A 23,034-nucleotide genomic window follows, 5' to 3' on the forward strand; every position below is an offset into this window, starting at 1 on the left:
GAAAAAGCAGTTGTATGCAGTCGATTGGGATCCGGGATCAACCATGATCGAATGGTGGAGCAGACTCAATGGGCTGAATGGCCTAATTCTGTTCCTATGTCTTACGGTCTTATGAAGCTGCTACTCTAGAGCAATAGATATGAACTAAACTCCCAAAATAAATGTTGTGTACTTGGACTCAAAATGACTTATGTTAAGTGTTAATTACTGTCAGCCTGCATATAGCTAAATCTTCATTAGTGCAATCAGAATCTGACGAGCTACAATTTGTTGTAGCAGGGCAATGGCTTATGGAATCTCTTAATCATATAACAGGGAAGGTAATGAAAGCAGAGGTAGTTATATCAATCAAAGCCTACAAAAGGCACTTAGAGTATCAGAAAGCAGCATTATTAAAGTTAAAACCTTAAAAATATCAAGAAACATTTGGATTAGGTAGGGCAAGCAGCAAAGCTATTGCAGGAGTAGTCACATCCAGTGGCTAAAGATCAAAAACACCACCATAATTGAGACTGACCAATTGCTGTACCACTCAACATGTTTATATCTCCAGCTTCAGGACAATGCACTCTTGGCCTTCAGATCAGCAATGAGACTATTCTCCAGTTCCCTCCCATTAATGTTCACTCCCCACTACCAACCTCTACATCACATCAGCGAAACCATGTTCCATTGCTAATGAAGAACAGTGATGAAATCTGTGACTGTCACACAAATAGAATCAGTATCCCCGAACTGGAAAACTGTTGTTATTTGCACCTTCAAGAACCATTAAATGGGTACTATAGCAACAGTGTAAAAGTGACATAATCACACCAAGTGTAGCAAAAACTGACAAAGGGAATAAACAAGAGCATTTATTTTCAAGAAAAAATTAATTCATATTGATGCATGAAATAGGCAGATTAAAGAATAAAGCAAATAGCAGAAACAATTGATAAATCGCATGATGTGTTACGCATTGCCTGAAAATATCATAGAAACAGATTCAACAGTAACATTCAAGAGAGGCTGCATAAATACCCAAAGGGAAGAAAACCAAAAAGCTATGGCAAAAAAAACAGAAGTGTAATTAATTGGAAAACTCTTGTTCTAAGATCTATACTAGTAGTTTTAATGACTATGCTGCTAGATTTAATGACTGTATACAAGATTTAATGATTCTATCTTGTCTGATCCAAGTGCTCACTGTTATACATGATTCGTTTGGAGTAACCACAGGAATGTCTTGCAGCAGAGCTTATTTAAACATTATATTAAGACTGTAATTGAAATAATGCATGCACCTCTAATAGCAGTTTTTGGAGTCGCAGAAGTGAATTTACACAATAGACATTCTAAATTCCCAACTTCACAACTGACAACAGAACCATAGAAACTTAATCCTCTTCAAGCAAGATTAGATTTTAAAACACTAAAATATTGCCAACTTACTTGAAACTATGTAATTCTATATTAATTAGAATCTTTTTGAAGCTAATGCAAAAATGTGATTGATAAAAGGTGAAAGGCAACAAAATTGAGTTTCTTCTCAGTAACTTATCATTACAATAGTGTATAGACAACAAAGTTACATCTCTGAAGAATTTTACTCTCAAAATTTTAGTAACCACAATCAGAGAGGAATCATCAAAATATAACTAAATATTAATATAACACAAAAAAAAGAGAAATAAATGGGAAACTAATGAGCAAATTAAAGGCTTTGGAATGGAGAATCACATCTTTCAAATGATAAAAAACCAATGAAGCATTGTGTAGTTTACTTGGCAATCTTTCCTCTACCAAATGCTTTTGCCAAGTGGTTAAGAAATGTAGAAGGAGTTTCCCGTGACTGTTCTTAAGAGCAGCTTCCCAAATACATTCTGATTAAATTCAAGTAAAAAGGAACAACAAAATGGCAACACAAAGCAGGTGGTTTAAGTAATTATTTTTAAGCTACAAACCATTCAGAACATGATTTGAGTTTAGTTTTAAATTACATCACACATTATTAATCTCAATAATCATTAATCCAAACAAACAACATCTTCCAACCAATTTGTAGAATTCATAACAACTGTGGACATTACTACACAACTCAATGTTTGAATGAAGTAAAGTGACAAAGAAGATTTGAAGAATATCTTTTGCACATACAAAATGCCTGATTGGAAGAAATTTGAAACATGAAAAAATTTGGAATTCCACAAGAGATGCTTTCAATAACTTCCAAAATAAACCCAAGAAAGAAAATTAATACATAAAAACTGAAATAAAACTACAAGAAATTTACATTTCCTGAACTAGTTAATGGTATTTTTTAAATTTGTTCATGTGAGGTAGCCATGGGTGGCAAGACCCTAAAATGCTGCCCATCCCTAATTATCCAAACTGAGTGGGTAATGTGTACTATTTTCCTAGCACAGCTTCATACTCAGTAATCAGTACATTGTGGATGCAAGCCCTGTGCCATTTTCAAGCACAATAATTTAGCCTGGCACTCCGGAGCAGTTCTAGAGAAGTGCTGCACTGCCATAAATGCTGATGGCAAATTAAATCTCTCATGGATACAAAAGATCTCATGCTCAATTTCAAAGAGGAACAGGAGAATTAATCCCAGTACCCTGTCCAACTCTTGTCTTCCATTCAAAATTACTAAACTAAATCACCTTCCTATTTGTGAGAACTTGTGCTATACAAAATGACTGCAGTATTTCCTACATCACAGCACCGACTACACTTCATAATTATTCCAAAGACTACAGGGTATGTTGGAGGCATCCTGTGGTTGAGAGGTATGAAAAATAAATTCAAGTCTTTGTTTTCCTTCCAGCATAGAACTGGTTCTCAAAAGATTGGAGATTATGAAGTTTCAGATTTAAAACAAATTCCTGCAGTTAAATCACTAACACCCAAGTCTCCTTACAAATCAGATCTTTCCAAAACACTGATTTCTATTCCAAATTTAGATCCTCTCTTACAAAGACGCAATGCAAGGTAATACATGAAGCATCATCCCTTTTAATCAGCATTTACATAAAGAAAATGAAAGCAACACATTATATCTAGAGGTAATAAACAACCTCCCTGGATTACAGCTATTTTCAACCATCTGCAATTACATTGAGAAAATCCAGCCAGTAATAAAGTTCATGCTAATTTAATGTTACTCTGAAAACAGTTTTCTGCACCTCAGAGTGTCTTGTATTAGCTGATTATAGTAACTTACTGACAACTGTCAAGCAATAGAAGAAAACCTAACTGAAATTAAAGCGTGTAAAACCCAATTCCTATGTAATTTATGCTCTTAAAACAGGATTTAATACAGTGAGATATTACATACCTATTTAGCAAAGACAAACTTCAAAGAAAAGCATGCCAGAAATAAGATTTTTTTAAAAAAATTGAGCTATTATTATTTAATCCAGATTAATGCAACCGCATTACTTGTAAATACACCCCCACATTCCCAATATACAATAATACAATATTCGAGGCATAACGATAATTTCAACCATATTTTCCTCCCTTGTGATGCACAAAAGCAAGGGCAGGACTTTTAAAACAGCAAGAATTGTATAAAAAGGATAATCAAGCTAATCTGATACAGCTCAGTGCAACCACAAGATTCAAAAATTTTCATGCCTTGTTTACTAACCAGAATCCCAAAGGTGAGAGGATATGGCTTGGGGAAACTAGAAATGAGATGCAAGAGTGGAAGGAATGGGGAATGATGGAGCCAGACAAGGTTGGGAGGTGGAAAGGAGGCAGGAGGCGGCTAAGGGAGGAACACCAAGATCAGCAAGTAGAAATGGGTAAGAGGGATTGGGGAAAGGGAAAGGGAATCAGAGGGAATAGGACTGAGGAGGAGGGGAATCTGGGAAAGGATGATCATTAAGATGAAGAGGGAGATAAATCAAAAAGGGGGATACTTGGAATGAAGGACTGATAGAGAAGGGTGAGAGATGGATTAGGAGAGGAAGATGGGGAGAGGGTGAGTGAGTATCGGAAAAGAAGAAATGGGAGGAGGTGGGGATCGGTGTAGAGAGGAGAGGGGAGGGAACGGAGAGAAACGGAGGGAGGAGATCGAGGGAAAAGGAGGCACTGGAGAGGAGAGGGGCGATCGGGGGAGAAGGAGGCACTGGAGAGGAGAGGTATCGGGGGTGGAGGCTGGGAAAGTTGGTTGAGTGGGGAGAGAGGTAAGCCCGTGGGAAATGAGAGGCGGAGGGGTTGGGAGAGCTGGAGCGGGGGTGGTCAGATGGAAGATGTTGGGTGGTGCTGGGATCCCAATCCCACTACTTGAAAACCCCTCTTGCAAAGCGGCCGCGGGTTCTGAGCCGAGACCAGCAACCGGTTCCCACCCTCCTCTCCTCGCCTCCTCACCTCAGCGGCCGATCCGTGCCCTCCCCTCGGGCCGGTGCAGATGCCGGTGCCGGTGCCGCTCTCACCTCCCGGAGCTCGCGCTGGGGCTCCCAGTCGCCGCCGCCGCCGCCGCGAGCCAGTGCGCGCGCCCGCCCGCCCGCCAGCGTCCGCGCCGCAAGCGCGCGCCTCCCGGGCGCCACCTACTGTCGGGGCTCTCACCTCGTGTACCTCGACCCGCGGGGCAAGAGGCAACTCCAGGGCACAGGGGTCACTTACCGGTCCGTCTCCGCAGCTCCTCCAGGCTGCCGCGGATGAAGGCCTGCGTGGTGCGCGATCTGAAGGCGAAATCGCAGGGGATGGTGTTCCGATACACCTCTGCCCTTCCTAGCACGGCTTCTTGGTAAGCGCAGCCTTTACAGGATGCTTGGCACTCCTGCGGCGGTACGAAAGACACACGGCTCGCGGAGCATGTCCCACAGCCCTGCAATTTGCAACGCACACTAAACACAGTATAAGCATAAAAGATTCTGAAGCTGGTGGAAATCCAGAGAAACATGCGCAAAATGCTGGAGGAACTCAGCAGATCCAACTCTGTGGAGATGTTTCAGGTCCAGGCAATACATCAGAATTCAGATAATAAAACATAAACTAATTTGGTCGCACCCTCTCAGTGACATTTTCTTTCTTCTACCCACTCCTAGTTCCCAGCTCCATCTTCACTAAAAACTAACCTGTCTTCTTTCTATTGCGGTTTCTGACGGACTTTGAGACATTAACTCCGCTTCGCTTAGCAGATTTATTATGTGCACATGTATTGCTGTTATAGCTGCAAGCAAGATTTTTTCAATGTACCTGCGAGGCATAGACAACACACCGAATATAAAATGTACATAAATTGTGCATACAGGACAGTGACGGGAGAGGAAAAAAGACTGTAAAAAAATAAAACCTTAATGTAAAAGAAAGGCACAATCAGAGATAAATCCACTGTAATGCAAGAGGGCATGACCTGAACGGTGAGAATCCTTGATGATAGATGCCATCTCTTAATGACAGCGCTTCCTGTAGATGCTGTCAATGGTGGGGAGGGCTGCGTCTGTGATGGACTGGACTGTGCCTATCACCCTTTACAGCAGCCTGCATTTCTGTGCATTAGAATTGCTACACAAGATTGAGAGAGGCTACAGATAGGATGTATCCAAGTCAGGATACTTTCAACAGCCCATCTGTAAACACTGCCTTGACCTGCTGAGTGTGTCCAGCATTATCTGATCTTTTTATTTCAGTTTTCCAACATTTTGGAATCTTTCACTTTTGATTTCCAGCAGATCAGAAAGCTGGTTGTGAAGCCCACTGTTTTAACACTACTATAAGGTTCTGGACATGCCCCCTCACATTTCAAGCTAAGTTGCCTGTTGGCAGGTTCAGAGAGACCCTCAAACCACTCCACATACAATCAAAATTAGTGGCCAGCAAGTATGAGGAAGGAAAGAAAGTAGCTGAGAACAAGGTCAAAGATAACTCCAGTAAGATTTTGATAATGCGTCATCTGATTGTTTGGAAATACTGATGACCCAGCATCTGCCTCACTTGTTAGTCTGGAATATGAGCTCATGAGCTAGGCCCTGTAGTGAGATCCAGGGATCCAAAGTACAGCTAGGACTGGGGTCCAGATGGTGCACAGGTGCAGCTGAACCTGGGGTTGGGGTCTGAGTGACTGGGGTCAGGAACATGGATAGGTTTGCAACTGAGGTTGGGTCTGGAATCTTTATATATTTCCTGGTTTCCTTAGACTCTCCTGGGCTCTTTGAAAATTCGGCATTAATAGGAGTAAAATCTAATGCAAAAATATCCTACTTTCTCACCTGGTGCAGTGCCTTCCCACTTGTATCCATAAAACCCCTGATGCCCTCCACTATTCTGGTCCCTGATTCCAACAGGTTCATCTTTACCATGATTGTACCATCCCATCACACCTCCAGTGCACATCAGAATGATCTGAGAGGTCCTTGCTTCTTCCTGGAGCACAGGCCCAACTAGTTCCCCACCACAAGCACACTCATTTTTGTCATGGTCCAGTCTGTGAAATCCACATTCTGGTTCACGGTCCGGTCCATGTTCCTTATTCCAAGTTTTCTCCAGTTTCTGTTGAGGCAGCTGATTCTCGTTCGGGCTGGCTTCATAAATAGCTTCAGGAGTCAGCCTCTGGCTGCTGGATTGTTCCTGTCTGTATCCCTTCCCTTCATGCCTGGAGTTCTGCCTTGCCCTGTTTGGAACTGTCTGTCTGTGTCCACGCCTTTGCTAGGTTCTGGAGTCAGCCCCAGTCAAGACCCAGGTTCTGGGTCCTTGTCCAGTCTCTGGCTCGGAGTCCAAGCCCAGGTTCCTAGTTCCCAGTTCCATGTCCTAGTTCTGCTATCTTTGTCAAGTCCTCACCCAGTCCTGGAATCCTTGTCTTGTCTGGGGCCTGTGTCATATCCAGCTCCTTTCTTCCCCACTTTCCTTGCTTCCTTCTCTTGCCTAGTCCTGTTCCTGGTAGTTCAGTGTCTGTGTTTTGCTTTTGGGTCCACTCCCAATGACCCCCATATGACAATTTTCCTAGCTGAACATGTTCTCAGTACTAATAATACTGTTCTTAGTATTAGCTATGTATTTAATTATTATAATCTTTTTGCACAGTTTGTCTTTTGCACATTGTCAATCTTTATGCGTAGTTTTTTTCTTTGATCCTTTTGTATTTCTTTGACCTACAGTGAATGCCTGTAAGGAAGTGAATCTCAGGCTTGTATATAGTGACATACAATATTTGTACTTAGATCATAAATTCACCTTAAACTTTGAACTTCTTCAACTCCAGTCACCCCCTCCAGACTGAAAGAGATATTGGCCACCTTCAAGTGGTCAATCTCTGATTCTTCCCTTTCTTATCAGGACTTCTGTCTCCATCTCAGAGATAGGCCAGCATTAACATCCACTACAAGCCTACCAGCTCCTACAATTACCTCAATTACTCTTCATCTCATACTGCCTCCTGTAAGAGACCTATTCCATTCTACCAGTTCCTCAATGTCTGAAGATGTTTCTGAAATGCCTTTCTACTCCTGAACAATGGCTTCCCCTTTACCATTGCTAACAAAGCCTTTTACCTCATCTCATCTATTTTCCATGCTCCTGCTCAACAGAACAAAGATAGAGTTCTCCTGGTCCTCATGTTGACCCCCTTTGCCACCAGTAACATGTCATTCTCCTCAAGCTGCACCAGCTTCAAAGAAACCACCATAGGATGCATCTTCTATTCTCCCCTTTCAGCACTTTGCAGGTATCATTCCTTTTGTAACTCTCTGGTCTATTTCCGCTAACCCCCCCCCCCCCAACTCTTTTAAGACACTTTCCTTTGCAACTGCAGGTGATTCGGAGCTTGTCTTTTCACCTCTCTTATTGACCAGGTAAGCTTGTTTTCAGTTTATCCCCACGGTCACCTGATATTCCCCTACCAGTGATATTTCCTCCCTCAGCATCTCCGCAGCCCAATGCAACACAGAAAAGTACTAGAAGAACTCAGCAGGTCAGGCAACATTTATAGAGGGAAATGAACAGGCCAAGACCCTTCATTGGGGCTGAAGGGTCAGGTCAGGCACACAAATGCCAAGATTTCCAGGATCTGCATTCTGTCCTGTGTCTCCATTCTGCAGCTCAATGACTCCTCTGTGATGAAGCATTTTCAATCTAAGGTGTTTGTTTCATTTCTCTTAGTACAGATCTACCCTGATCTAATGTGTCTTTCCAGCATTTCTGGTTTTTATTTCAGGTTTCCATCATCGACAAGGCAGGGACTGGGTATTGATAGTGAATGATCAGCCATGATCTCAGAATGGCGGTGCAGACTCGAGGGGCCGAATGGTCTACTTCTGCACCTATTGTCTATTGTCTATCTGCGGTCATTTTTGCGATTTTCCAATCCAAGGGTTCTGCTTGTCCAGTTCCACCAAAGGTCCAGATTATCAGAGTTTCACTGTATCTTGGAAGGATATCTTGCATTATGGCAGAGTGGAGACTTTAAGAGAAGTACATCTTCAAGGCAATCTCAGATTAAAGGAAAAAGTAAATGTATTCAAAACCTCAGAACAACTGAAAGCAGAGTACAGCCAATGATGTCCATTGAAGTGTAGCCATTTTGTAACGAAGAACTGCAGAAGCACAGCTGATGGAGTAGGGAGGACAGAGAACAAGATGATGGTCATTCTATATACGTACATATGCCTGAGGGTATACAAAGAAGAAGCAATTGGACAGTTGCTGGAGTAGAGTGAGGCGGCCTATTGGGGAATAAACATCAAAAAGTCAAGATAGAAGGAGTCAGCAAAGCAGAGTGATCACTGACTTGGGCGGTAGCTTTCTAGTTGAATTTTTTGGTGTGTGAAAGTTCAGACTTGCTGAGCAGAGAACTGGAATGGGAAAAAAAATCTCTGAAAGACATAGAATCGCCATTATAGAATCATCATGTAGCCATGCCTTAAGAAAATGGCCATTCATCTCACTGCATCTGCCTGCTCCTTCTAGGGCCCTCTGGTCAGTCACATTCCCCTGCTATTTCCTCAGTGCTTTGCAATTTATCTTATTTGAAATGCTTTTCAAATTCTCTCACTTTGCTATCCTTAATGCAGCTACTCTCCAAACCATCAGGCTGATCAAGACCTCCACCCATTAACCCACCCCACCACAATTCCCACCTCCCCTACTTTATCATTTCCTGTCAGAGTATCCTTATGTACAGATACTCCTGTACCAAGCGTCACTTTGTTTACATACAATCAGTCAATGTACATAAGCTAATCTTATGTATTTGTTTTTATTGTGTTCTTTGTGCTTATCGCAATTTTTTATGCGGCATCAGATTTGGAGTAACAATCATTTCATCCTCCTTTACGCTTGCATACAGTACTGCCAAATGTCAATAAAAAAAATCCTGAATCATGAACCTTTTTGACAGTGAATTACAGATCGGAATTACATCACATGACAAAAAGTTCTGCGCATTAACCTGCCAGCACATGCTTGGGATGGGGGAGGCACCTGGAGAGCAAACCAAAATTTTAAAATGTCGGTAATCAATCAAACAGCTGCTAAAATGGTTCTACACAGAAATACAGTACGTATATCACTACAATATTCATGATATTCCCCCTATTTACCCTATCTCTAAACCAGTGATACTTTTATATACCTCAAGCAAATGTGCCTTCAAACTTATTTTCTCTCAAGGAAAACACCCCAGTTTCTTATGTTCTGAATTTGTGCTGAAATGTCTCCAGTCTTGGTAGAATTTTAAAAATATTGAAATGGCAGCTGATGGTTTGGAAATGGAAGAACAAATCAAATATAGCAGGTAAAGATGAATTAAAGATCAAATAACCTTCAAAGGCTCTGGATTTTTAGACTGAATCCAAACTGTCAAGCAGGAAGTTGGCATATATATGCCTGGAGAGATATGATTGTTTATAGAAGCTGAAGAAGATGGCTTCGGATCTGCTGATACTTTGCTGAATAAATTGTGATTAATCCATTCCTTAATGTCAGTCAGACAAATGAAGAATGGCAGCAGCCATGGGGATGGGAAGACAATGAGGTGTAAAGGTTAGCATGCATGAAACCTGATCCATAGTTTTTGTTATTAATCCCACTGTAAAGCAATAGTTCATAAAGTGCAATAGACCAGGAGTGAAACCCCGGAGTACCTCCAAGGTAATCTGGGCATGGAAGATAAATTAACTGTAATAGTTTTAAGGCAACATAGCACAGTTGCTCAATAACTAGTGCTGATGTCTCACACCTCAAGGGACTGGGTTAAAACTTGACCAAGGGTGCTATTTATGCAGATCCTTTCTCTGACACTGTGGGTTAACTGCCACACCACAAATACATGCTGGATTGGCTAATGTATGTATTTTACCCTTTACTGCTGGTTAAAGGCAAAAGGCTCAATGGGAAACTAATGAGCAAGTGTAAAAGAGAATAAGTTACAGAGATACAAGGTATTAAGGAAAACTGGAATGGGTCTAACAGAATTGGTTGCCTGAGCCAGCTTGAATGCATTATACTGAATACTTTATACCCGGGATGGGGAGAAAAGTTTATGTCCAGGAAGGGGTAGTAGCTCAAGTAAGGGTCTTGCTGTGTCCATTCTAGGGCAGCTCACTCAACTGTAGGCTCTGCTGGATGGACACTCAGCTCTTACATGTGGCTCCAAGTAGCTATTTGCATGCAACAGTGACCGCTTTGACAGGTGGGCTAAACCAGGTGAGGGAGCCAGCAGACCTCATATCCCGGTGAGATAGGGACATGACTATGAAGCCATATCTGGTGGACTGGACAGATGAGATCAACAGTGAGATCCAACAGGAAGGATATTATGGAGAGCAGAGTGTATGAGAAAGTTATGATCATACACTATAAAAGGAAGACCCTAGTTTGAGATAGCTACTCGTACCACTGGACCCAGACTTCCAAGGTTGGGAGAGTGGAACTTGTGTCTGCACAGTTACATATATATTAAATAAAAGCTGTATGCAGGAGATGGCTTTAACTGGTGTATTTGCATTGCAATGAGAGAGGGAAAACAATACATATGCGTAGACCACAGTGCATGTGCAGACAACAGATCAATATGTGGTGCTAAGGGGAGACATTGCTCTAAAAGAAATAGATCTGTTCCTTTACACTTCCTCCCCCTTTAGGTTAATGCAACATAAAGCTGTCTATGTACAAAACTTTCAATTTCCCTTTCATAAACCCATATTCCAAATAAATATGCTTTCACAATGACAGTCCATATCTAACTGCACAGTTCTCAAGGTTCAGTCTTTTGGGTGACATCTTTCAGGATAGTTCCTCTGGACCAGTGAGGTGTCATCAGGCTTGGTAAGTGTCTAAGATAACACTCTGTTTCCGGTGTCACGTTACTGTCAGTGATATGATCATTACTGAGCTGTAAGTCTGTTGACTGTAATGTGTCCTTGTTGGATGCAATCAACTCGGGTATGTTCTTCAGTTGTGCATCCAGTATCTGGTCCACAGGACATCTCCATGTCTGATCTCCAACATCCACTGTGTACATCAGTGGTCCAGTTCTTGTAGCTATCCTACCGGGTGTCCACTTGGCAACTGGCTGAACTGTTTATTCTGTACCTCCCTCCAGAGGTCTATGTGAGATCTCAGAATCCTGCTCAGGAACAGCATTGCAGGTGTTTGATTAGTCGTCGCATGTACAGAGTTCTAATACACAAAAAAGTTGTTCATCTTGTGCTCTAGAGAAATGTTCTCCTTGCCCATAGATTTAATGGACATCTTGAAAGTTTGGATAAACCTTTCAGTTTACCCAGCCATTGCTTGATGATGAGGAGCTGACTTGAAATGTCTTTTCCACTTTAAAAAAAAACTCTCCTGCATGGGTCTCCTGTTATTCTTGGATATAATGGCACAGCATGTTTCTACTTCCTTAGCCATTTGTGGAATTTGGAGTGCATCTAAAACTTTGACTAATTCTATAGATGTGTGGTGGAGAGTATATTGATTGGTTCTATCATGGCCTGCTATGGAAACACCAATACCCTTGAACAGAGAATCCTACAAAAATATTGGATATGGTCCAGTTCACCACGGGTAAATCTCTCCCCACCATTGAGTACATGTACATGAAAGGCTGTGGCAGGAGAGCAGCATCCATCAGCAGCAACCCCAACCATCCAGGCCATGCTCTGTTCACTGCTGCCATTAGGAAAAATGTACAGAAGCCTCAGGACTCAGTTTCTTTCTGTATTTGCTTAGTTTGTTACCTGTTACACACTGGCCAAGTTGGTGCGGTATTTCACTGATTCTGTTACAGTTGTTATTGAGTGTGCCTGCAAAAAAATGAATCTCAGAGTTATGTTTGGTAAATTATGTACTTTGATAATAAATTTACTTTGAACAGACAACTAGCACATACCCAGGATATAAATACCATGAACATCAGCTCTTTGTAATGGAAGCAGAACAATTTACAACACAATGACAAATGTAAGTTAATATGGGCATAAATTAACATAAAGTATACATAACACTTGTGTAATATAAACCGTAATGGAAACATAATGACACCAGTGTAAGACTAACGAAGAACATAATCCAAGGTGGTGTTAAGATAGTTTAGTTCGATAAACTGATGGCAATGGGAAAGAAGCAGTTGTTGAACTTGAGGTGTGGGTCTTGAGGCTCCTGTACTTCCTGCCTGATGACATCATTGAGAAGAGGGCATGGCCCAGATGATTAGAGAACTTAACGATAATGTTGCCTTCCTGAGACTTCACCTTTTGCTGATGTCCTTGATGGAAAGGATTCAATGGAGGTTTATGAAAATGATTCCAGGAATGCAAGGCTCATCATATGAGGAGCTCTTGATGGCTCTGGGCCTGTACTCACTAGAATTTAGAAGAATGAGGGGGGACCTCATTGAAACCTATCAAATGTTGAAAGGCCTCAATAGAGTTAATGTGGAGAGGATATTTCCTATGGTGGGGGATTCTAAGAATAGAATCCTCCACCATAAGAACATAAGATTCTAAGAACAGCCTCAGAATAGAGGGACATCTATTTAGAATGGAGATGAAGAGGATTTTCTTCAGCCAGAGAGTGGTGAATCTGTGGAATTCATTGCAACAGGCAGTTGAGGAGCCAAGTCATTGGGTATATTTAAAGAGGTTGATAGATTCTTGTTTGGTCAGGGCATGAAGGGATATGGGGAGAAGACAGGAGACTGAGGCTGAGAGGGAATGGATTAGCCATGATGAAATGGTGGAGCAGACTCAATGGGCCAATTGGTCTAATTCTGCTCCTGTATCTTTTGATCTTATGGTGGGGAGAGCTGTACAAATGATAGAGCAGGCAGATGCCACCACTCTCTGTACCAGGTTGTGGTGCAACCAGTCAGAATGCTTGTCTTTGTTCATCTGTCGAAGTTTGTCAGTCTTCAATAACATGCTGAATCTCCTTAAATTTATATGAAATTTCATGGTTCCATCTATGTGCTACGTCCAGGACAGGTGAACCTGGGAACGTCATGCAGTTCGCCTTTTCCATCACAGACACTTCCATGATGATTGTCACATGTTTGCCGGACTTCCACTTCCTAAAGTCCACAGTCAGTTCCTTGATGTTGGTGGAACAGGAATGGTATAAGAGGTCTTCAAACCTGTTGTATTGAGTTCAATTTGTTCCAATATTTACATTTCAATTCAAAACCCAGTTTGTTTCATTCTCTCCAATACAAAATTCACAGCATTGCCAAAATGTCTTTCTTGCCTGCATTACAGCAAACAATAAAATTGTATAAATAGCATCCATTTTTGGAAAAAGATTAAGATAAATGGAAAATAATATGGCTGACCTATTTAGTCCACAAGGATTCCTTTGCCTAATTCATCACAATGCACTCTTTCATTAAAATATCTATTTCAAACTATAAAAAAGGAATCTAACTCACAGCTTTCAGGGCAAAGCTAATGCATTCAACAACACAGATTTTCTTTATTATAATCAAGCATAACCAACTTTCTTTGATGGGAAAATGATAGCACTGCAGGAAATATAGATTTAATAGGATTTGGTGTTTGTCTTTATTTAATAACTTGGAAAAATATTGTATAGGACAGATGGTGAAACTAGATAGACAGTCGGGTGTCATACTTTTTGATTCAATAAATTGATTTATAGTCACTAAAATTTCAAATAGAGAAACATTACAGGTGTAAAGTGGGGCCTTGAGTATCCCAAACTTCCAAAAAGATGGTTTAATGCAATGCCTATTTTACAAATTAATTGAGAAAGGAACACAATAAACAAAAACAGTGTGGCAACAAAGAAGGAAAGAGCTGAAGAAATAAATGACCCAGGTGAGTAAAAATACTAATTTTTGAACTTGTATTGAAATTGGGTTGTTTTATCTGGAGTGACAGAGGCCTAGATACCAATTGATAGAAGTATATAAAATAATGAATGGCCTAAATCAGGCAATTAGTCAGAGCATTTTTCCCATGATGAGAAAGCCACATACCAGAGCACATGGCTTTAAGCTGGAGGGGGTAGCATTAAAGGAGATTTACAAAGATTTTTTTTAAATAGAAAAAGTTAGGTGTCCGGAACATGCTGCTAGTGGTGGAAGCAGATATGGTAGCAATGTTTAAGAGGCATGGAGACGGGCAGAGGAAGAGTGGAGAGACATAGTTTTGATAAAAGAAGAACTAATCATGAAAAATGTCTACAAGATGTTTCTAAAAATTACAAGTGGAAGGAAAATTTTTTATATATATATATATATATATAATGTATATATTAAATATATATAATGTTGTATTAAACTGATGCAAGGTCCAATACAAAAGCAATGGAATTTACTTTTAGGATACTAGTTCAAGTATAACATTTACTGGAGCTCTCTAGTTTTTTTATATATAGATTATTATGTCATTTACATCAACAGTGTTCTTCCTGAATCAGTAAGTTATTTGGTTTCAATTCCATTTTAGAGACTTAAGCATAAATCTATGCCAACACTCCAATCCTGCGCAGCTGGCAGGTCCTATTTTCCAGATGAAATGATGAACCAAGGTTCTATTTTCTTTAGAAGTTAAAAACAGCATGCATTTGAAGGAGAGAATCTGGGTCAATATTTACCCTTTAACATTATTAAAGCAGCAAGTGCTTAGTTTAAGAAAGAGAGTATGAAAAACATCCTTAAATATCTTCATAATGAAGTGGAAATACTCTCTCAAAATAGAGAACAGAAACATCTTCATAATTTTCATATCTTGTCATGGAAAATACAATAACCTTTTTATCTATGAGAACTGTGCCATGGTCTTATGCAATTACCCATCTGAATCATTTATTTGTGTAACTGAATAGGTTGCTTATTCACTTTGTGGTATTGAATGCTAACAATGTGGTGAGGATTAACGTCAACCTCAAATCCATAATCTCTTCTGTTTGTTTTGCTCCGTTTTATAACTTGCCACAGCACAATTTAAACAGAGGAGTTCTAAATTACTAGTCCCATGACTAGAATATGACAAAAATCTATAGAAATGTCAATCCTTTCACTAGTAGTAAGTGTGTTCGTGAAAGGTAACAGGAAGTGAAAAACGCTGGATGGAATTGTTAGGATGGCTTGCCGTTGTTCAGTTTATTCTCATTAATGTGGAGGAATTATGCGACATCTGGTAATGGAATTTTATCAATATCTGTTACAAAAGGCCATAGTTGATGAATTCAGCATAAATAACGCAATACCCACTGTTATTATTCCAAAAGATAATTCACCAACCTAAAACAATTTGCTTGTCCCAATCACCTTAATCTGATATCTGGCTGGAAAGTGACTGGAAGTAGCATGGATGAACAGATCTATTAGCCTCTTGGTATTGCATTTCATGTTGCATGATCACCATTGAGTGGCTGATGAACAGTGCCCATGATTAAGTGTGAAAGCATTCACAAATGACAGCAGAGAAAAAATATTATAAAATAGTTGATAGAACCATAGAAATCAGATTTTATTTATAATGTAAATGCTTGGCAAATCTGTCATGTTTATTAACCCATCAATGATGTTGCATATTGTGAAATACATGAACACTTAATTAACTTGATTCCAATAAATTTTTTTCTGTTTATGCACTTAGATTATTTCAATTGTCTTCTTCCTAACTTGATGTAACTTGATGTAAGTACAACTCTCACTCATGTTTCATGCTTTTCTAATGTGCAGTCACTTACCTCAGTGTGTGAATTCTCACAGTAGAAAGCAGGATAACAATCTCAGTCTAATACAGTAATGTAGCAGCAAGGAAAATATGAGGTACTATCTTTGCTTCTGGATCAACAGATGTTGACCTGCTGAGTATTTTCAATTTCAGATTTCGTACCTTGTTGTGATATACACTCAATGGTCGATTTATTAGTTACACCAGGATGCCGCTTGTTAACATAAATATTCAAAATCAGCCAATCATGTGGCAGTAACTCAGTGCATAAAAGCATGCAGACATGGTCAAAAGATTCAGTTGTTCTTCAGACCAAACATCAGAATGGGGAAGAAATGTGATTTAAGTGACTTCGACTATGGAATTATTCTAGGTGTCAGATGGGGTGGTTTGAGTATCTCAGAAACAACTGATCTCCTAGGATTTTTTTCGCACAACAGTCTCCAGAGAATGGTGTAAGAACAAAAAAAAATCAAGGGAGTGGCAGTACTGGGGGCAAAAAAACACTTTGTTAATGAAAGACTGGTTTAAGCTGACAGGAATGTAATAGTAACTCACATAACCACGTGTCACAACAGTAGTATGTGTTTATTTAATATTCCAAATTTGAGAAATATTGTAAATATATTGTTTCATTAAGCATTCTTTGCTTAAATAATTCTCGGTTATATATAAGAAGCACATGAATTCATAAGTCAGTATCCCACCGTCTCATATGTGTGTACCTCACTAAAGAGAAGGAAAGTAAAAACAAAGTACATACATTTTATCCCTGGCTCCTCTGTTTTTATTTTGATAAGTTTTATGATTTGGAGTTACAAAACATAATGTGGCCACAAGTAAATTTGAAAATTAACCCAAGATGACCACTTACCTGTTGAAGCACAGCAATTTTCTGACCATTGCCAGTTCAGTAATAGACAAAGATGCACTGAGAGATTGTTTAGCTTGTGGAATCTAACAAGTAAACATTTAAAAATGGCTCCTCCCTGAAACTGAACTCACATTTAAAAGAGCAGTTGAAATCACTGTAGCAATGGAAACAGTGGAATTAAGTTGCAGTCAGGAATGAAGGTGAGCATAAACAAAATTTAAGCATCTAGACTGAGGCCTGCCTGGCCAAATAAACTTTAAGGTCATGGCAGGAGCTCTTATATACCAGACCAATGCAGATTTAAAGCTGAAACTTGCAGAAAATGCCACAAAATTGGACACATATGAAAAGCATGTCGGGCAGGCAAAAATAAATTGACTACAGAGAGAAGAGAAATAAATTAAGAGTCAATTTACAGGTTAAAAAGAGCACTAATTTGCATGCTGTTAAAATCTAACAGTGATGAGAGTGACACAGGAAAGGGTAGCTTTGAGACTTACAATGTGAAAGCTAACAAGAGACAACCAATATCGCTTACACTAGAAGTGAATGCCAAATTAATTAAAATGGAATTAGACACAGCCTCAGCTGCTTAAGTCATTACACAATATGAGTGTGAATGACATTTCAAAGATGCTGAACAGAAGCCTGCAGATATCCAACTAAGAACTTGTCCTGGAGAAAAGATCATTCCTACGCAAATGAAATAGGCAACAATGAAATACAATGACAACAAGCCACATTGGTCTTGTATGTGGTAAAAACAGGATGACCAGTATTATGGGGTCATGACTGGCTGAGACAACTACAGCTTGATTGGAGATCCATCCACCACTTGCATGCCACATCCCCTGCAATAGTCAAATAAGAGTGAATTAAGAAAGGTCGTGAATGGTGCCTCAGCAGGTTTCAAGGATGGCAATAATGTTAAGTGAAAATGCCACACCCAAGTACAACAAAGCCCATCCAGTTCCCTATACCATCTGTGATAAAGTAGCCAGTAAGCTGGATTGCATGGAGGCTGAGGGGATTCTTTGAAAGGTTGAGTAGAGCCCTTGAGCAATGCCAGTGGTCCCAGTTGTTTTGTATTTGAAATCTATCTTAGTAATTAATTAGATAGTGCATATATCATGAATCAACACTTTGTGCTCAGAATATGTCTTTATTTCTCATTTGCTTCCATGCTCCCTCACATCACGTTGTTCCTGATGACATCATCACCATACTTAACAAGAGTCAGACTACATTAACTGCCCTTAGCATTTCAATATATGACATCACTCCTTTCCTAAGATACGAACTTCAATGTTTTAGAACTCATTCTACTCACAGATTTCACCATTTCAATTCAACACATGTTCTCTGATATGCTTAACTATAGCCAACATTTTCTGTTCCAACTTTTTAATTAATCTGGAACTGAAAACTTCATTTTCAATTTACAACAGTTTTCATTGTTTCAAAACCCACAATGTAGAGTTCTACTTCAACACAAAATTGTTAAACTTCAGAGATTATTTTTAACCCTTTGAGGTCTGTCTTTGCTTTCAATGTGTCCTAATGGCTTTTGCTCACTGTGAACCTGAGCTTGTCCGTAACTGTCCATCAGATTGTCCTCCTGTTCCTGTGTAGTGTAGGCCTCCGTTAGTCTCGATAGACCATGGATTTGCACCTTGGAAAGTTCCCAGGGCACAAGCCTGGGCAGGGTTTTTTTTTTATGGAAGGCCGGCGGTTGCCCAAGCTGCAAGTCTCCCCTCTCCATGCCACCAATGTTGTCCAAGGGAAGGGCATTAGGACCCATACAGCTTGGCACCGGTGTCGTCACAGAGCAATGTGTGGTTAAGTGCCTTGCTCAAGGACACACATGCAGCCTCTCAGCCAAGGCTCGAACTAGCAACCTTCAGATAACTAGACGAACATCTTAACCACTTGGTCACGCGCCAACACTGTTCCAGTACCTCACTGTCAAATCCTTGAATTTCCTCCTGTTTGTCAAAACTCTCGCGTGTTGAACATTTTTACATGCATGGTGCTCCTTGCATACTGTACCCCAGTTGGAGATTCAATTACCACGATTTCCTGTTTTCCTCGCCACCCTTTGTGATGTTGTATTGAAAGGTGTGGTGAATTTGTCCGCTTTTTCTTGCTGGATAAGCACAGAGTCCCAAACTTTTACAGTAGGCTCTTGTGCTCCACTGTGATCATCTGCATATAGCTTGTACTGTCCTTTTTTTTCCTGAGTCCTGATCTCATACTTCCAGTTCTGCTGTGTGAACCTCTTTGATGTCTGGTAAATGTTCCCCCTTACTTTACAGTTGTAGAGAAGGTCAGCAGGACTTTTCCCTGCAGTGGCATGTTCCACACATTTGTACATAGTCACATACTTTCTCAGTTCATGTTTGCAGTCAAGTCCATCTGCTTGAGCAAACCCAATCCTTTTCATCAGTGATGCATTGTGGCGCTCACTTCACCGTTTGCCTGAGCCCACTTTGGCATTGTTTTCAGGTGTTTGATTCCATTATTCTCTCAAGATTCCTTGAACTGTTCAGATCGGAACTGAGGTCCATTATCTGACTTGATAGATACGGGCAATCCATGGTCTACTGAAAATGTTCTCCAGACTGTCAATAACTCTCTCCGCAGTTGTAGAGGTCAAGCTTCATTAAATTGGCTGTAGTAATTAACTACAACTAGAATGGAATGGTTTGTTGGTAGTGGTCCAAACAAATGAACAGCTACCTCCAGCCAAGGACCATCTGGTAACAGTGTCAGTTTTAGTGGTTCTGGAAGGATGGGTCTAGATACAGTTTGATAGCTGTGACAAGTTTTGCAGTACTTCTCAGCTGTTTTACCTATACCAGGCCACCAAACCTTGGTTCTGAGATGCTGTTTTGTACCAGCTGTTCTGAATTGTCCTTCATGTGCTAGGGTGAGTGTCCATGTGTGCAGGGCTTTAGGTAACACAATCTGTGTCCCTCTGAGGATAAGATGACCCACCACACAGGGCTCATTTGCAAGATCTCAAAGTGTCTATTCATGATGGCTTTACGCACCTAGTGCAGCTCTGGGTCTGAGGCTGATGCTCTCTCCACCTCTCGTGTTGTCAGGGCTTTAGGCATAGCACTCACAGCTATAAACTTGACATATTCCTCTGAATCATGCTTGTGTCTCTCCCAGTAGCCTCGACAGTGGGTCTGCAATGCTCTGTTTTCCTGGCATGTGTTTGACTCTGTAGTCATATGGTTGCAGCTTCAAGACCCACCACTCTATGCATGCGCATGGTTTAGATCTTGGGCTGTAAATCATCTCCAAAGATTTGTGATCTGTGATCATGTCAAATTTCCTTCCTTACAATCAAGGATGAAGTCTTTCAGAGTACCATACTAGTGCTAATGCTTCTCGCTCTGTTTGTGAGTATTTTTGTTCACAGTCAGACTACAGCTCACATGGCACACAGGGACTATTCTTATATTTTGATTTTGTGTGAGTGCTGCCCCCAGTCCAACTGGGCTGGTGTCTGCAATTACTTTAGTTGGTGCATCTTTATCTAAAAAGGCCAGTGTACCTGCTCTTGCTAGCTCCTCTTTTAGGGATTTGAATGCTTGTTTCTGTTCTTTTCCAAACTTGAGCTGGTTGTCCTTCTAGCTCAATCGTCTCAGTGGTTCAAATATCAGTCTCTTGTACCTAGACACTCCATTATGCACAGCAAATATGGTTCTCTCTCTAGATTCTGGAGTTAGTTCTGGCTGATAATAGCCCCTTTTCCAATTTGCTAAACACCACAACTCCATTCATACCCTGTAGTATCTCAACTACAGTTGCAATGGGATATCTCTTCCTCAATTGCTACCCTTGTCCTTCTCATGCCTAGGCACATTCTGATGTCCTTGTTGGGTTTTGGTAAAATTACTGCCAGGTTAACCCAAGGAGTTGGGCCTTCAACTTTCTCCATAATGTCCATTTTCATTAGCTGTTGGATTTTTTTTTTCTCATCAGCCTCCCTTAAGTTGAAAGGTACGCTTTACCTCTGGATCAATGTACAGACTGATCTGCTTCATGTTCTGCTTTCCTACCCCTTCAAACACTTTTGGGTACCGCAGCTTAAGTGACTCTTTAATGTCTGTATCTACTGGCACTTTTTCTCCAATCTTTAACACACCCAATGTTGTAGCTGTTTCTCTTTTACTGGAGTTGGAGGCAAAGTTAAGATGGCACTAAACGGTGACTCCTTTGCTTGCATCTTTGGAAACAGCTCTAGTTCCATCTTTAATATCTTTATTTTTCCCTTTCAGGATTTTTTTGAGGACTCTGACATGGAGTTACACGCAGACTTAGGTTCTTTGCAGGAATGGGACCCACTCTCGGGGTTTCAGGACTGGCCGTTGTTTGGCACGCCAAGGGTTTGGCCTGAGAGTAGGGCCTAGTGTTTGGAAGCCTAAGTTCTCGGGACTCTGGAGATGGGTGGATCGAGGGTCGGTGTCAGGGCAGGAGACTTGCGTGTCAGGGAGGATGGAAAACCTTTCGCTGTGGGCCCGAAGACCCAAGATCTTGCGATCTGCACACTCATCAGAAGCAATGAAACAGACTTTTTAACATCGTAAACCAGCGGGTTACTGTTATGTCTCCCACTCGCAGTGAAAATGGGGGACACCTTCCTCTCCCTTATCAGGGAGAGAGAGAACCTCTGGTTTGTTGAGTGCCAGATGAAATGTAATAGTCTTTAGGGTAACTGCAAGGTCTGTGTCTTTGCTATCGCCTAGCTGATGCTTGTGCTCAGTAGCGGGTGTGCTTTTCTTGCCGGGGGGGGGGGGTATCGTTGCCTTGTATCAAATTTGGGGGGGTGGTCTTTGGGGTTCTCACACTTCACTGTCAATCATTCTCTGGGGCACTTCTCTGTTTTTGCGGATGTTTTGCGAAGTAAAAGCATTTATGGATGTATATTGTATACATTTCTCTGACATTAAATGTACTGTTGAACCTTTGAACCTGGGAGTGATTCACCATTGCCTTTTATCATGATGAACTCTGCCTGATCTGCTCCGTTTCCAATACTGATTTCATACTCAAACACCCCTTCAACCTCCAATAATGTGCTAGATGAATATGGGTACAGCTTTCTCTTCTGCTTAGGAATATATGAATGGCACTTTATCTTCTTGGACTTAAGCTTTTCCCACACATTTTGACCCTGTACATTAATTCTGTTTCCTGAATCTACTAACATACAGAGATTTACACCCCCTACACAAAAAGTAATTTTTTCAGATGACTATCTCATTAACCACAAGTGCAATTTCCTTCTATTCATCCTCAACCTGCTTCACTTTCTGTGTCCTTAATCCTTTTGTCAGGCACATTCTTGCAAAGTGGTCCTTTCCAGTGCGTTTTCTACATGTCTGTCCATGAGCTGGGCACTTTGAGTCTCTTCCCAGATGGTCTGTGATTCCACATCTGTAGCATTTCCTTTCATTTGTATTAATATACTTTCTCGTCCCCTCTTGACTTTTTGCCATGTGTTGTGTCTTCACAGCGTGAAACTGGCTCCCTTGGAGTGACATGGCTAACAACTGTTCCTCTACTTTTTCACATTGTGCCACTATTTCCAGTGTGCAGGCAAGTGTTAGACTCTGCATATTCCCCAGTAGTTCTCCCTGCATATAGACTGAGTTACATTTTCCCACTATGGCATCCCTGATTTGGTTGTCTGTGTAAATTCAAAAATTACAGTTTTTTGCTGCCTGCTGAAGGTGAGTGGAGAACAATAGAACTGTCTCACCTTGTTTTTGGGCAAGCTGATGAAAATGCTGCCGGGCAAACATTGTGTTAACCTGGGGAACAAAGTAAGCATGCAGTGCATCACCATGTAATCTGTGAGTTGTCCTGTGCTTGGTGGAGTTGAGAATATATCCTGCACATCTGGTCCTGCAAGGTGCAAAAGTAGTGTTCTCCTTCTTTGTTTTGTACTATCTAAAGGATGTAGGCAAAAGACAGGCAACTATAGGCCAGTTAGCTCAACATCTGTAG

General features: G+C 40.8%; 1 protein-coding gene and 1 long non-coding RNA gene across 4 annotated transcripts in view; one reads left to right on the forward strand and one right to left on the reverse strand.

Annotated features, from left to right (window-relative positions):
- Window positions 1–4,503, reverse strand: part of eps8a (epidermal growth factor receptor pathway substrate 8a) — a 260,490-nt gene extending 255,987 nt beyond the window's left edge. For all 3 annotated transcript variants that reach the window (XM_059987604.1, XM_059987600.1, XM_059987605.1), the window contains exon 1: window positions 4,366–4,503. The gene's annotated coding sequence lies outside the window, so the exon portion shown is untranslated. The remainder of the gene's footprint in view (window positions 1–4,365) is intronic.
- A 105-nt stretch (window positions 4,504–4,608) lies between these two features.
- On the forward strand, window positions 4,609–21,787 carry LOC132403858 (uncharacterized). The gene is made up of 3 exons (XR_009515370.1): window positions 4,609–4,744; window positions 16,056–16,096; window positions 21,303–21,787. It is a non-coding gene; the product is annotated as an uncharacterized LOC132403858 (long non-coding RNA).
- The last annotated feature ends 1,247 nt before the right edge of the window (window positions 21,788–23,034 follow it).

This window comes from Hypanus sabinus, chromosome 13, assembly GCF_030144855.1.
Source record: "Hypanus sabinus isolate sHypSab1 chromosome 13, sHypSab1.hap1, whole genome shotgun sequence".
NCBI lineage: Eukaryota > Metazoa > Chordata > Chondrichthyes > Myliobatiformes > Dasyatidae > Hypanus > Hypanus sabinus.